We start from the raw sequence: 16,677 nt of genomic DNA, 5'->3' as shown, positions 1-16,677 counted from the left end.
TATAAGGCTTAACTGATGCCTTCTGTGTGATGCCTATGCGATGAGGGGGACCTGTGAGCCTGCGCTGAGGGAAACACACCCAGTTCTTACGCTTATGGACCTGAGTACACATTTGTGGATCGTGCATGGTGTAAGTGTTGCAAAAATCACGTATGACAGCCAATTGAGAGGCAGATTTCAGTTGTAACTGATGGCTTGTGAAGATTTTGACAACTTGAAGTAAAAAAGAGTGAGTTTTCTGAGCCAAAATTAACTAAGTCCACAATTACAATTTGGTCTACATATTTGCAGATTAGCGCACACATTTGTGGATCTCTGTACGAACTTGCAAATTTTTGCATGCATTTACAGATCTGTACACACATTTGTGTATTGTGCACTCATTTGTGTATTTGTGCATGCATTTGTGTATTTGTGCATGTATTTTCAAATCTGCCTACGCATTTGCAGATTTGTGCACAGATCTTTGTATGCATTTGTAAATACTTTTGCAACAATAATAGCTCCATAATTAGGGGAGACTGGGGACAGCTACAACAAGCTACAACCACTGCTGCAACAAGCCTTATTTCTCCAATCAGAAACATGCTAGAGTGATGACACTCATACTGCACATGCTCAGTCAGACCCTCTGCCCACCAAGAAGAGAGAGGCCATATTGAGCATCTAGTCCTGCTTGTATCAAGACAAAGTTGTTTGGGGGGTATGAAAGTAGCTTTTTTTCATATGAATTAATCCAAACTTACCTAGTTTCTTTGTCATTGTTTTGTTGACTATTCAGTGACATTAGCATGTGTCAATGTCAGCGTGGCTAGCTAGCACATGATGTTTTGTCATGACTGATACCATGGGGACGGTTGCAATCGCCCCCATGCTGATTTAGTCATATCAAAACAGACCACACAGCAGTATTTTTTAAGATTTTTAGTTCAAAATAGACACATTTAATATATTTCATTGCTCATGATGAACAGAACAGGCAATCATATTATAAGACAATGAGAAACTAATCCTAATAAAAAAACAAAATAATTCTCCAAATAAATTGTTGAGCAAAAATAAGCAATTATTGTTGTATCTGTTGTGCTATGGGACAAACTAGCCACATAAATGTTCCTGTGAAAACAGGAGAAAAGTCAATTCATTTGTTGTCATATAGAGTTTTAAAACAATTTGAATTTTGTTTGCTTAAAACATGTTTAATAACATGTCCCCAATCTCCCCTACACCAGCTTGCGTTAAGATCTGACATAACATCGGTTTGGCAGATATGGACACAGCGTTGTGTTCATGGATGCCGTTTGGCCCTCTTTGGGGGGCTGGAGCAACCCTAACAATAATTACAGTTAAAACAGTGGCGAAATGGATGAAGGACTACACCACACCATTACGTTACTTTCTGTTTAATGTATAGAGCAGAGATACCCAACTCATGGTTCTCCAGTCACCTGTGGCTCTTCAGCGCCAAGTCTTATAAATAACTTTTATTTCCTTTTAATCCGTGTATTATTATCGTTGGGTGTGCGAGACAGAGGAATGTGTGGAAGTGTGAGCAGAGGAAGTCTGCCAGTGGTGCCTGTTCACACTGCAGTCAATCTCTGATTTCAAAAGGTCAGATTCCATGTGACATGCTGTTCACGCAGTCAGAAAAAAATCAGATATGAGTCACATGTGAGCAAAAAAATCAGATTCAGGTCACTTTTGACTGCAGTGTGAACGTAGCCTAAAGCTCATTCATTGAGGTGTGCTATCTTGTGTTCAAACCAAAGATTCTCATGCCTTCGTTTTAACAGTTTTCCTTAGTCATTTTCCACCGATGCTCTTCCACACTCCTATTTTCTCATGATCATTGCGATACGTGTCATCATCAGCGAGCCTCACACACACGGGTCACGTGTTGAAATTGCTCAATATCATGTGAAACTTGTCCAATCATGGGTGTTTTATTTGATCTTTAATGCACTATGATGATAAAATCCTATTAGACTGTTCTGGTGTTGATTTGTCACCTAGTGTTGATTGTTTATAAGTGACACACCCACGGGTGTTGTAGAAACGCTGATGAAAGCCGCGGGCTGAAACGCGTCCGTTTTGTTTGCTGCTCTCATTTAATTTTTTAAATAAAAGTGTAAAACTTAATGACGAGTGCTGGTGTTTGGTTTTTGCACTATGATAATAAACACAGTGAAAAGAGCAGAAACAGGAAGCCAAAGCTAAAGAATGAGGAGAGGTGGAACGATGTGTCTACAGGCCATGATATGAATACTTTTTATAGGCACTGTATTTGCAATTTCCCCTTGTGTTGAAGCTTTTAATTTTTTTCTTTACGATGTTTATGTGCACTTTTACATGAACGACATATTAATATTGAGTTTGGTACCTCATTTATAGAAAAAATGTGAACTCAGAGCTAAAGACAGCAAGGATGCTGCTTATTGTCTTACTGATATCATCAACTGCAGGTAGAATATTAGGAAACTGAAATATTTACACATAAATAAAGAGGTCAGAATGTCAGATTTTTATTGTTTATTGCAGTAAGCTTCTAAACAGACCTTTAATTATGCACCCCTAAAAATTAGACGATTATTGACTAGAATAAAGACAGTTTTTTTTTAGATTTATTTTGGGGCTTTTAACGCCTTTATTGATAACAGAGGACAGTGGACAGAATTGGAATTAGGGATGAGAGAGCTGGGGAGAGTGCCACAGGCCTGATTTGAACCCGGGCCAACCACGTACATGAAGCGCACCTTAAACCAGTAGTAGTAGGCCACCTGTACCCAAATAAAAACAGTTTTTATTAAAGATTTTACCAGCACCATGTTTACATCTTAAAAAAGCATTGATTGTGTATGTGTTTTACTACTGATACTACTACTACTACTACTACTTAATGCAAGAAAACAAGTGCATATGCAGAAATCATGAAATATATAGGTTCAAACAAATTATAGCGAGTCAGATTTCTATATATTATCTGACCAGTTTAGAGCATGAGCACATTAATTCTAAACATCTGCTCCATAGGCTATCCTTTATCTATTATCAGATGGCCTAATCCTCTAGTTTGCCACCACCCCTTCTCACACCCACTCAGCGTCAGTTTCATCTATCTCATTTTATCTTGTCCTCAAGCCCACTGGTACGCCACACTGGATCACCAGGACGTTTCCATGATCTGTGAATGGAAATCCAGAGGACTGCAACACCATAGGCCACCAGGAGCATTCCCATAACATTGGCAAAAATCGCCTCAGGAGGAGAATCCATGTAATTTGGCTCTTTCCTGAATAAGGAGGATAAAATGATAACAAACACCGGTTACAAAAACTGTTAGGTATCACTCTCACTTTTTAAAACATGTTTAATTTAAAGCAGATTTTTATAGTGATGCTTACAGGCCAAAAATGAGTCTCTCTGTAATGCCAATGAGTGACACCGAGATGGCGCTACCAAAGAGAAAACGTCCGAGGAACGTGTGGAGGGGCATGAATGCTTCCTTCAAGGAGTCTGGGGTGATCGGCAACAAAAAGATGCAGGCTGAAAGAACCATCTGTTCAATGAAGAGAAAAACAAAAATATTTAGTCTGCAAATTTCTGCTTTATGCCTGATTTTTGAGTTTTTCTTGTAATAGTTTAAGGCAAAATTCAACAAGAGCAGATCTTCCTCACCAAGTAACATATACTTGCCAGCTTTGTTGGTCCTATTTCCTAAGTTAAGAAGTCTTATGAAGAGAGAACACCAGTTAGTATATTTGCTTGACATTATATCCCTGTTTTCTTTTAATGTATGTTTTCAACATAATGAGGGAGAAAAGCTGTTAAAAGTGGCACTGCCCACCTGCTTTACTCCACGAGCACACAATGAAAGAGTTCAGTGGTGGATGAGTGAGAGAGAGGGAGTGTGGTGTGCATGTGTTATGAACAGGTGGAGGAAAAAGAAGCAGATACTTCGGCTGTTGTAATACAATTGTGCATCCCTGATGAAATAATGTGTTTTCCTAAATGGTAGAGCAATGAAAACAGTCTAGACCAGGGGTTCCCTAACTTTTCAGCCAGTGACTTCAAGAATACAACCAGAGGCTGAGGACTTCTAACATCCCTTGAAGGGGTTAAAGCTATTGTTAACAATATTCTCTTCTCTCCTATTTTTTGATTTCTTTCACCTGCTCAAACCTGCTCAGCTGCTCCCCATCAGCTTATCAAGCTCCACTGTAATTCAACAGCCACTCATTACCAGCTCATATATCAGTCACAGTGGTACACACCTAAGGCCTTTTTTGTGTTTTTTAGGGCTGCTAACATTAACACTAAATGCTTGGGATTAATCTTGAAACCTTAACATGTTAAAAAAAAATAATAATGCAATTTAATCATATGACTAAGTTTGACCACAACTGCTCCTGTAGTCCTCCAGCACGGATGTTTATGTGCCTGAGGGTGAAGAGGTGAGAGGGTCAGACACAGCCAGCAGTGATGAGTGAGGAGAAAGACCCAGGTATGCTTAATGGCAATTTTATTTTCAAAAAGCTGGAGAATGTTAGTTAAGATAAAAACCAAATTGTGGGTACATGCTGCAGTGATGAACTGTGTTTACACCGAAGCACGAGTTGCAAGTTCCACCTTCAGGTAAAGCACATCTTTGCTAATGTTAGCAAAGATGCTAACAACATCACGGGATCAAGCCATGGTCATACCACTCTCTTCAGCTGCTTCAGGACAGTTTTCCTCTTCAGCTGCTCAGATCAATGCTGACAGTGCTCCTAAACTTGAGCAAGTCCTGTTTGTTAACAATATTAACCCACTGTAGAAATCTGTGGTGGAACTGGCAAAATTGAAGTTAATTAGCGAACTTTAGGAGCTGAAGATGGAAAATATGATGCGTTCAGGTAACCTCAGTAAATTAGACGACTATATTCTTTATGTTATGTGTTTAAATGTCAAATAAAAATGTGAAAATTTAGTTTTTGATGAGAAACTTCAATAAATAGTTATGAATATGTGTTTATATCTAAGGGATATACAATAGATGTGACAGACTGAATCATAGCCTTTTTAACTCAAGTACTACTCAGCTAAGACAACTTGTAGTTTAAATACTTACCCTTATTTTGTCTTTCCACCAAACTATAGAAAGTATTAATAGTGGTATCGATAAGGACTCACATCAGCACTTTCAATGTGCTGTACATAGAATTAAAAGAATAAAAATAAAACACTTGACAATAAAAACCTTTAATAAATATAAAAACATGAAAATATACTTAAATTATTTAAAAAATGCTGTGGTTAATCATGATTAACACTAGTTTTTTTTTGCAAATTGCTGTTTTGCAATACTTTGGCTTCAAGTTTTTGCTCCATGCCTTTTTTTTACCTGAACCAAACTGCCTTCTTTGTGCCCCAGGATTCTTGACCCCCCCTCCTGCTGGCAACTCTCATCCGTGCCGTGCCTAGGCCCACCTCGTCCTTCCAAGCCGGGGCCGCAAAGCATGCGGCGCCGAAGCACGAAAAACAATTGCACTCACATTGGCCAAATGTACCGGATTTTAGGCTGAAACGGGCCCAGGCACAGTACGGATGGCCTAGTGTGAGTGCACCCTTAATCCACATCAGCCAAGCATTCTCCAGCCATCTGCTACAATAAAGATCCCTACTCTAACCACTCAGGCTTGGAGTGCTGCATTTGTCCAGTCTGTTAATAGAATGAAATCTGTTAATAGAATGAAAAATAACGAGTATAGCCTGTTTAAATGCTTTTTAAAAATTGTATGCTTTTTAACTTACTGTCCCTTTTGGGTCTCAACCCTGACACAAGTCCCTTATTCATGAAAAACTAAAACTAATAAAAACTGAATCAAAGCCTTTTTGCAGAATAGAAGTAAACTAACAAAACCAACAGTAAAACTAATGAAACTTCAGGTGAAATTTAGAACAAAAGATGAAAAATCCCCAAAAATTATACTTTGGTGTAGACTTATACTGTTGTTGTAAAGGAGATGACATTTATCATTAATCGGCGCTCTATGAAGATGAACTGACTGATTGTGAAGCACATTGCACTGAAATGTGCTGTCCAAAGGATGTTTGGTTTGACATTAATATTTTACAAGACAAAATAAGAAGCAAAACCAGGAGCAATTCTTGTCTTTCCTCTGCAAATCATTTAAAACAGTTATTTATTGATTATCATGAAGTTATTCTATTTACCTGCAGACTGAAGAGGGCAACAGCTGTCAGGCCCAGCCAGCTGTGTAGGCTGAACAAGTCGGGGAAATTGGAGGCACCTTGAGAACGAAAAACAGCTCTGAATGAAATCACAGCACAGGTGAGGGCGAGCAGATTCAGGCCTGCGTGGATGTACTTCACAGATTCTCTGCTGAGCTGCTGAGTCCAGGGGAGCCTGTAGGAAAGGATGGCTGCAAGAGAAGGATATCCAGGATTAATCAACAAAAACTTAGCATAACAATCATGCAGATTTAAACATTTTCACACAACTAAATGTTTGGGTTTTTTCTGTAAAGTAGGCTCATCTTTGTTCTGGGTATTTGTATGTACATGTTGAAGTTAAAAAGGTAAATTTGTAGGAAGCATCTTTGGACCCAAAAGTGGGTTGAAATGTGTGACTTGAAGAGAGTCTAGTATGCATGGAAACATCCAGCCATATGTTTTATTCTCATAAATAAAAAAATCAAAATCTACTTTATTTAAAAAGCACTTTACAAACAACACAGTTGATTGAAAGTGCTTTACATCTTACATACAGAAAACCAAATTTAAAGAAGGAAAAGCAAACAGAGTAAAACCAAGAAGTGGCTGAATGTAAACTTGAATGTTTTTAAAATGTGCTATATAAATAAAGTGGATTGGATTGAATGTGATTCATAACTTAAATAGCACTGTTCATAATCAGAATAATTGCAAAATCAAAATTGCAACAACATCTGTGATTATATCATCATCATTACTTTCATCACTTGTCATAACAAGATTCATGGGCCTACTTTGAAAATTGCCTCAATTTTTTTGCAGTCAAATCCAGTTATTCAACTCAAGTTATATTCATACATCTTTTTAATTAAAGTCAATCAATTTTCTAAGTTTTTCCAACAATTTTCTTTTCAGACACTGTTTTATACAATAACGTAGATCAGTGGTTCCCAACCAGCAAACATCTAGAGGTTATCTATTTTCTGAACTCATTATTACAAACATAATGTACAACTATTTATTAAGGCAGGTTTGTCAAACTCAAGGCCCGGGGGCCCGAATCAGGCCCATGATTTAGTTATACCTGGCCTGCAAGACCATATAATATTTAAATCATAACTTGCCCACCAGTATGAGGTCCGTAGATATCCTCTTGTATAAAAATGTGAACTTGACAATTTCAATATCTTGCAGTCAGAAAAATGTGAAAGAGTAGCATGTAAAAGTAATAAGATATAAAGTCAAGAATGTAGAAAATGAAATCAATTCATGTTTTCATTTCAGATTTTCAATTTTGCATCCCACAATTACGACTTAAACTTATGATTCTGACTTTTTATCTCATGTTTTGACCTTTTCAATTCATAATTTTGACTTTCAATCTCATATGTCGACCTTTTTGAGAGTCACAATTTAAACTTTCAACTCATATTTTGACCTTTAAAACCCATGATTTGAATTTTATCTCATATTTCATTCTATAAAACATGATTAGGACTTTGTATTTTATATATTTGCCCTTTAAAACATTATTTTGACTTTTTATCTCAGATTTTGAGCCTTTAAACTTTTCATTTTGACTTGTTTAAAATTGCAAAATCATTTATCTTTAGTGCTTAGTTTTTTGGGTTTTTTTCAAGAATTCATGGCTGGTAAAAAAAAAAATGAGGCTGACAGTTTATGATTAAATGTTGACCCCTGTATTAGGGCCACCCAAAAACATAAGAAAATCTTAACGAAAAAGAGGATGCTAATTTTTGAGAAAAAATTAATGGGAAAAAAATATATTTTTTGAGATTATTAATTTCTATACTTAGAAGAAAAAAAACTCAAAGTCGTAAATGCTGACATCAGAGACTAAAAAATGTAATTGTTTTTGCATTATACATTTATCAAAAATAAGAAATTTAAAGAAACTTTTCTGACAACAGTGGCTGGATTTTCAACTTTCAGAATATATTATCTTGTATTATCTCTATGTAGGCTATTATTTCCTCTAGGTTGGCCCTAATATGCTGCCATAATAATAGAAAGTTAATACATAGACCCTTTTTCAAGAGTGGGTGTAGGCGTATTAGGTAGGGATGTTCTCAATTTAAATAATTAAAATTTTATGGTAATCTTTCCAAGTGAGTCAGAGGGGGACTTAGCTTTTCTTTAATATGAGTAGATTGATGAATAAGATCATGTAAATTGTGTTATTTATTGTGCACCTAACAGAAGACTAACCCCATGAAGCTTAAAAGCAATATTTGTTTTAGTTTACGCCTATCTTCAAGTATTTATCTAAAGTTTTTTTCTGAAGAAACCAAACTCTTCTCACCAATTCCATTCAAGAAAATGAAGCCAGAGAGCTGCAACACAGGATGCCAGTTGAAATTGGCTTGTCCTCCATCCCAGGCTAGACCCTCTCTGTAGTGGAGAACCCACCTCAGCACAAAAGCACCGCGCCGCAAAGCCGAAAGCAAAGGCAGCCAACAGAGCAACCGTTAATTGTTTTTGATTCTCCATCACGCAGGTGTTAAAGCATCAGAAGGGCATGACTGAACTGCAGCAGGAGTTTCCACCTTTTCACCTCAGAATGGATTTTTAAACGGAGGCAAGGCAGGACAGATCAGGGTCACATGACCCAAGGCAGAGGCGTACAGTTTCAGAATGAACTGTTAGACCTCTAAGAGGAGGTTCATTTGATTAGTTCCAGGAAGGAGACTGTTTTTTTTATGGTTCAGTGTCCTCATCCAAAAGCTTTAGGTGTGGCAGGTGAGATAAGGTAAATCAAACAAAGAAATAAGCCCTTCAAAACGTTTCTAAAATATTTCCCTGGACGTTTATTTCCTTCTTAGCCTTGTTGAGCCATTTTCTCACAAATTGTCCTGACTACACATGATACGAGCAAGCATCAGCAACAAAATCACCTGGATTCCTGCCGCAGTATCCGCACTGTTTTTGTCCCATGGTCTTATTCTCACTGTCCTCTTTTTCCCTCACATGGACAAGGAGCAAGGAAAAAGGGACATGACAAGGCATCAGGACTGTCGGACAGGAATCTCTCCTCAACTTTCTTCCACTTTTTCCATTTAACAGAGTTTGTCAGAATGCTCAAAACAAAAATGCTATACTGTATGTAATACTGCTTACAAGGGGAGTCTGAAATTCCTAGGTATGAGAGTTACTTTCTTAACGGATCCAGTGTGGACAGTAAGCGGGCAATGCTTACGCTAGCATGTTGTGAGGACACGGTGTTGGGTTCATCCATCACCATCTGCTTAGCTTCAGCCATTGTATCAAGTGATGGGCTAAGTGGCTTTTAAACTTTTGCCACAAAACTGCTACTACACTTAATGCAAAAAAAGCCACCTCCTGCTAAAGTTATACAGGTCAGGACCGACCTGCAAAACCTAATTATAAACTGTTAAATATAGGCAAGTAAACAGCCTCTTTACAGGAACAAAGCCTGTCCTCCATGAAAATATTCTATCAGAGAAAACAAACCTTATGTAGCTATAAAGCTAACATCGCTAACGTAGCTAAAGCTTAGCTCACAAACCAGCTATGTCAGCTATTTTATCTACAATGATATGTTATTTATGTTTGCTAAAGCCCACAATGCTAAATCTAACTTGGCTGCATCGGCCTATTTAATAGGGTTCATTTTGTAGCTTAGCTTTAGCTAAAGATAGCAAAGCTAAAGCATGCTGCCATTCATGTAACTACTTATAAAACAGGTCTGTACATAATTTAATCCCAGATTACACTGACCATTTTTTTCTGTTTCATTTATAAAGTGTTTCTTAGTCTATAATGTTTGCAGTGTGGTTATTTCATAAATGTAACAGCCAGACTTTGTGTATGAAAAAAGTTGAATTAAAAACGAACCTAAAACTGGAAATACTGTGTATCAGTAAATTCCGCACTTATGTTCTCACAGAGATGGTGTTTGAGAGTAGCTGTCAGCGATAGCAGCCAGAGCCCTCTTCAAATTGGTGACATAGTTGATTTTGTACTGTTAGCATGCTAATGAGTAAGCTAAGGTTAGCAACCGCTTGCTAGCTTAAGGGTTATTAGTCATGGCAGCACATTTCAATCAAGAAATAAGCATTTAAGGCAAAATATGCTGTTAACATTAAAAGGGATATGAATTCAAATGTGAGTGGAAAAAAAACTGTCAGATTCCAATCGAGTGTCCAGACAACATGACAAACCTGCAAGCCAGACATCATAGCAATAGCATTAGTTTAAGATTTTTTCCCCTTAATAGATAAAATCATCATTTAGAAACTAAATTTTCTATTAATTTGTGCTGTCTTTGTGAAATATTGAAATTGGTTTGATGATCTGACACATTTAAGTGTGATAAATAACCAAAAAGATTAGGAACAAAACAGGGGCACATACTTTTTCACAGCACTCTGCTCTACACTGATTTATTCCCCTTTTCTTAAAAAAAAAAAAATCCTGACAGCATTTCAATTTAGTGCAGCAAATGGGGAAAATCCTCATCTTCAGATTGCACAAAGATAATTAAAATGTGAGATGATGCAGGGCTACATATTTTTTAATAGTTTGATTCTGTTTTGTTATATTCCATATTTACCTAAAATTACATAGTAGTAGTACATAGTAGAGATCTTTCAAAAACTTGTTTAAAACTAAAAATGTTATTGTTATTTATTTGGCAAATAACAAATTGAAACAACTATGTAGTCCTTTTTCACACATAATAACCAAAAAACTTCATATTTTGTGTGGCCTCCTTTGCCTTTGATAACAGCTTGGATTCTTGCTGGCATTGTTTTTATGTACTTTTCCACAGTCTCTTTTGTTATTGAGTTCCAAATAGTTTCTAGCTGTTCCCACAGACTTGCTTTAGATAAAACTTTTGTGCCATCAATCTTTGAATCCACTAAATCCCAAATTTGTTCAATAGCATTCAAATCCGGTCTTTGACTTGGCCAGTCCATCAGTTCCAGTACTCCAGATTCCTTTTTTCTTGCTCAAATAGTCTCTGCGCAGCTTAGAAGTATGCTTGGGGTCACTGTCATGTTAGGGGCTAGGGGCAACGCACGAGCCACGAGCCACTATTGTTCTTCTGTGCATTTATTTTTCATTCTTCATCTTCAAAATTTCTTCATCGGACAAAATTTCGGCGCGCAACTCCTCCTAGGGGTTTGAGAAAACCCCTGCAAATTATACATCAAAACATGTGTAGTTTTTTCCCGATCGTTGTGCTATGTCTTTTCTAAGAGATTCGCCAATTTTTCGCAAAGTTATTTGCAACAAACTGCAAAAAAAGTCCCGTTTGAAATGAATGGGGAGAGGGACAAAGAAACCACAAAAATAGTTTTTTTTTTTTACCACCCCTACTGCTTTGCCATACTTTCCCCTACACGAATCATTCAAACTTTAAAATGCAGGTATTTTGTCCTGTCTTCAGGAATGTCTTTGTTATGATGATGGGGTTTACGGGTTTTGATGGGCAAGTCTTCAAAACTGTGCGTTGACTGAAAATGCTTAAAAATCGCCCTGCTAGAGTGGGTGATGTCATCACCCTTGAGGCTAGCAGAGCTGACACATCAACGGACAATTTTGTGAACAACTACTGACTACGGCCACAAATCTAACACCACACACATAAAAAATATATAACAAAAAAGAGGAAATCTTGTCCCACTACTGTCAAACCAAGAACCAAGAACCACCCCCTGGCCTCATTTTTCGCACAATCAACACCAAAATAACATCAGTGCTAGTTCCAAGCCTGCAGATGCTCACACCTAAATCTGTTTGATGATAGCATGTATGGTGTTTGCACACAGAGAGGAGAAAGAGTGTGTTCACAAGCAAAATCACCCCAAACTGCTGCCTTCTCTCACAGGTGTAACTGCTCACTGTGATCACTGATGATGATGTCATCGCTGATTAACACACATACAGCCCTCAATGAGCTCTGATCACGCACACACATGGAGCTGTTCCAATAAAGCAGCCCATTTAAACAATGCTTTAACAGGATGGTGGGACACTGTGGGTTGCTTCTCATCCACATACAGACCCCCATAAAGTCTTTGGCGACATCAGTCGCCAAAGACAGCCACACATATATCCCATATGAAGTGAATGGGAGAGATTGTGCATTTGTGTGTGTCATTGCACGAAAGCGTGCATGTGTGTGTGTTTGTGTGTGTGTGTTAAAGTTACATGCATGTGTGAATCTGCACAAACTTCTTAGCCTCATGTTTCAGGAACTGCTATTAAACTATGACCAGGCCACATGAGTAAGAGAGACAGACACACTGTTTCATTAGATGGATTTCATTGTTTCGTTGTATCACCGCCACATCCATTTGTAGTCATAATGTTACCTCAGCTCATAGGGAGGGCCATCACCACCAGGTATATCAAGAAGACAGCTGAAGCTCAGGTGCCAGGTGATCAGCATCAGCTAATCAGGCCACACATGACTTAGGTCGTGTTCCCACCTGATAGTCCGGGGACTCGGGCCATTTTGGAACAAAAATGGCAACATTGTTGCACTTTCCTTTGGTTTGGTTTGCATTCATACTGCTCTCTTTGGTCAAGCGGACCAAACCGTCTGAACACCTACAACCTCTGCCTGCTAGGGGCGCTCTCGCCAAAAAACGGCGACCAAGAAGAAAAGAAGGCATAGAAGAAGATGAAACTCCTTCCGCCGGTCTTTTCTTCCACATAAACAATGGAAAAACACAGAATTTACACTGTCTTGTGGTTTCTGCTCTTGCATTTCGGCATTATGAGCAGCCGGCAAGGTGGTGAGCTGTCCAGCATGTCGTCCTTTACAAGAGACGAATAAATCAGCACGGACTACGACGTGTTGCCATGGTACATATACGAAGCAAGGTACCGACTTGTATTTGAGCTTATTAAATCACATATAAATCCATATATGATTACAGTTTATGCCTGCCTTTGGTTCACAAGTTGGTCTGCTTTGCATTCACACCTCCAACAAACCGCACCAGGGTTCGTAAGGAAGCGGACCGAGACCCACTGTTTCAGGTGGACCAGAGTCCGCTTGTTTGATCTGTACCAGAGTTCATGTGAGCATTCACACCACTCGAAACGAACCGGACTATCCGGGAAAATGGACCAGAGTTTGGTTAAAGTGGACCAAACAGCTCTGGTGTGAACGTACCCTACAACACATGAATGAAGTCTCCTGTCATGTACAGTGTTTCTCAACCATTTCACCTAGTCATTGTCCAGCTTCATGCTGCTTCAGCCTGGACTTTGACATGACCTTGTATTGACAAGTCAGGTCTATTGTCATAAATCACCCTGCGATGAAACTGGCACGGCTCCCCGAGCCCCTCTTGCGATTTCTGCTTGTGGAAATTGTCTAGTTGGTATATAAACCCACAACCAATCAGATTCAGTCCAGAAGGGATTCCATGATGCACTAAGATGTTGTGGTAGATGTTCTTGTTCATGATACCATCCATTTTCACTAATTTGCCCACGCTGTATCCACAAATGGAACCCCATACCATAATGGAATCTCCACTGTGTTTCACTGTGGGTGCAATGCATCTGGCATCAAAACGTTCTCCAGCTTTTCTGCAGACATAAACACAACGATGCTGACCGAAGAGTTCAAACTTGGACTGGTCCTTCCAGAGTACCCTCTTCCAGTCATCAACAGTCCAGTGTTTGTGATCCCTGGCAAATCTGAGGCGTTTCTGGATGTTTGCAGGCCTCAATAATGGCTTCTTAGCAGCTGTTCTTCCCTTTAAGCCTTGTTCCGTCAGTCGTCTGCTTATGGTCATTCTGGAGACTTTCTCAGACTCTGATCTAGAAGCATTCATCTCTGCCTGAAGATCAGCAGTGGTCTTCCTTCTGTCTCTAGTACTTAAAATCTTGAGGTATCTGACATCTGCTTCAGTTAACTTTGGTTTCCTGCCTCTTCTTTGGCTCATTTTGTAAGTACCAGTCTCTGCAATTGACTCCAAAGCATACTTGACCACACTGTGAGAACACTTTATTTCTTTCCCTATTTGTCTCAGAGACCATCCAGCATCATGAAGTGCTTTAATGTGGACTCTTTCATTTTCATTGAGCTCTCCAAGTTTTACAATTTTGAATAGGAATTAGGAATTTCAAACTGAATTCACCTTTTTATACCCAAATTTGAGCCAGCTCACTGGGCTTCTCTGAGAAGTCAGAAATGAATCAAGCATAACATTCAACCACTAAAACTCATTTTTCTATTCAAGAATGCAAGGAAATAACTATAATTTGACATATTAATCAAGAAATATTGATGTGCTTTACTATTTTTCAGTTTTTTTGTAAATCAGTATACATTTGAAAATTCATGGATAACAATAATAATTATATTTTAGCATTAAAAATTTCATTTGGGTTAAGGAGCTTCTAAATATTGGTTTATTAACCATTGCAGAAACATAAAAAATGATTTTGGTAATTACCAATGCTGTTTACTTAGGGCAGCTGTGGCATAAACCTTACTTTGGGAAGTGGTCTAATAAATTTGTTAAGTATATAAATATATATATTTTTTACAACTCTTATGTATCCTTTAGTTAGACATATTTTGTGATGTATTGTGATATAATTTTCTTGCAATATATCGATTAGCGCAGAAGCGCTGTATTGTGATAACATCAGTATCGTGGACCGTGTATCGTATCAAGGTATCATGAGGTACCCTGCGATTCCCACCCCTAGTTCTGAGCGCTCTGGGTAGAAAAAAAAACCCATTGTCAGCTGTTTTTGGTGCAGGGCTTTAAGTGCACACAGTTGAAAACTGTTCAACCTTCTGATCAGTGCTGCACTTATCAGTGTCACTTTTCCCTCACTTATCAATCAAAATCAAGAAGGGGCGGGACTTCTGGCAATACTGGAAGAGAAACCAGTCTAACTTGTCCGTCATCTTTTCTTGAGGAGAGTTTTAATGTCTGCAGCTGCAGCCTGTCTCTGCTGCGTGATACTGCATTGAAATACAGAAATAAGCAAGATATAAAATAGAGCTATTTTTGAACAATGTTACAGATTCTATATTTTTTGATGACGTGGCAACAATAAGCACTGACGAGAATCGCTCTAAAAAGGAGGATATCAGCACTGCCAGTGTAAAAAAAAAAGCTGGATATGGACATGGGCCCTTACTGTTTGACACAGTGTTTAGAGTCTGCGATTTCATTTAAATTCTTACTATTCTAAGGTTGTTCTAAGGCATTATTTAAAATTCAAGGCTAGATGCCTAACCAATTTTTCAGTGTGAGAGTCCCTACACATAGTGATAAATAATCACCCATCATATTGTTTGTGGTGTCAAATGAGAGGAACAACTCAGCACACCTACACACTCACAGATTCTGTTCAGTGACTATTAGAGTCTCGGCCTGGTCTCGTCTCTCAAAACACCAAATCCTGCAGAGTCAAATGTGACTTTAGAGTGAAGAAGCTGGTTAGCTGTTACATGCTAAGTACTTTGCAGTTGCTGTTTTGGTCCAGCTCCCTCCCTTGTCAGTTTGTCTGTGGTCGATTTTACAGTACAAGTTGTTGAACACTTTGCCACAAATCCTGTATTTTAATCCATTTATTTATTTAAGTTATTGATTTGTGTATTTTTATTTTATTTATTTATTTTCTTCCTGAGAGATTTAGGATGGGTGTGGACAGGCAGGGTTGGGGTTGACGGTTCTTATTATTCAAAATGCTTGGTGCTGTCAACAAAGTCACACTCTGTTTTTGTTACATAAGCATTAATAAAACATTGAAACTAAGGTAATCTTAAGTATAATCGATAATCAGTTCTTTGCAGGTGGGACAGAGGGATTCAGCCCAACAATTGGCAGGATTATCCCGTGTAGCTGTTGGCCCTTTTAAATTTCTTTTTTTTCTGTAACCAAACAACACCCCTGCTTTCTCTTCCAGTACAAGTTTGTATTTATGGTTTGCCAGCTGTGTTTATCTGCAGTATTGCCACTTTCACACAGACTGAAGGACACCTTTCTGGCACATACATGAATTAAGTCAATTCAAGTGGCTTATATGGAAAGCTGCCATAACTTGTAAGCCAACATCGTGTTCTTAGACTCAACAAAAAGCAAAAAAGGAAAATCAAAATAACTGAGTGAGAGGTTGGCAGTTTTGCTGACAGCAGCCACTTATTAAACGTGTGAATGCGGAAACATCTCCAAAGACACATGATTAATTATTCTGGCAGATATCAGCAAGAAAAGCACACACACAATGACTATCTAGCTGCTTCTGAGAAACGCTGAAAACATAACAGAGAAACAAGACACAGCAGGCTTCAAAATAGTGTCCTCATTTCACCCATGTAAACTCACTTGAACCTTCGTGTGCATGTGTATCACTAGAATGTTATCTCTGTGGCTCATCATTCAGCTCTTCAGTGTAGAGGAGCAAAACATAAACATGTATTCAAGACTATAGACT

General features: G+C 38.3%; 1 pseudogene; it reads right to left on the bottom strand.

The window, feature by feature from the left end:
• Positions 1–2,945: 2,945 nt before the first annotated feature.
• On the bottom strand, positions 2,946–8,724 carry LOC121520704 (annotated as a pseudogene).
• Positions 8,725–16,677: the final 7,953 nt, after the last annotated feature.

The sequence above is a fragment of the Cheilinus undulatus genome, linkage group 13 (assembly GCF_018320785.1).
Source record: "Cheilinus undulatus linkage group 13, ASM1832078v1, whole genome shotgun sequence".
In the NCBI taxonomy this organism is placed as follows: Eukaryota; Metazoa; Chordata; class Actinopteri; order Labriformes; family Labridae; genus Cheilinus; species Cheilinus undulatus.
The sequence above is the reverse complement of the archived record's forward strand: the minus strand, read 5'-3'. Positions and strand labels throughout refer to the sequence as shown.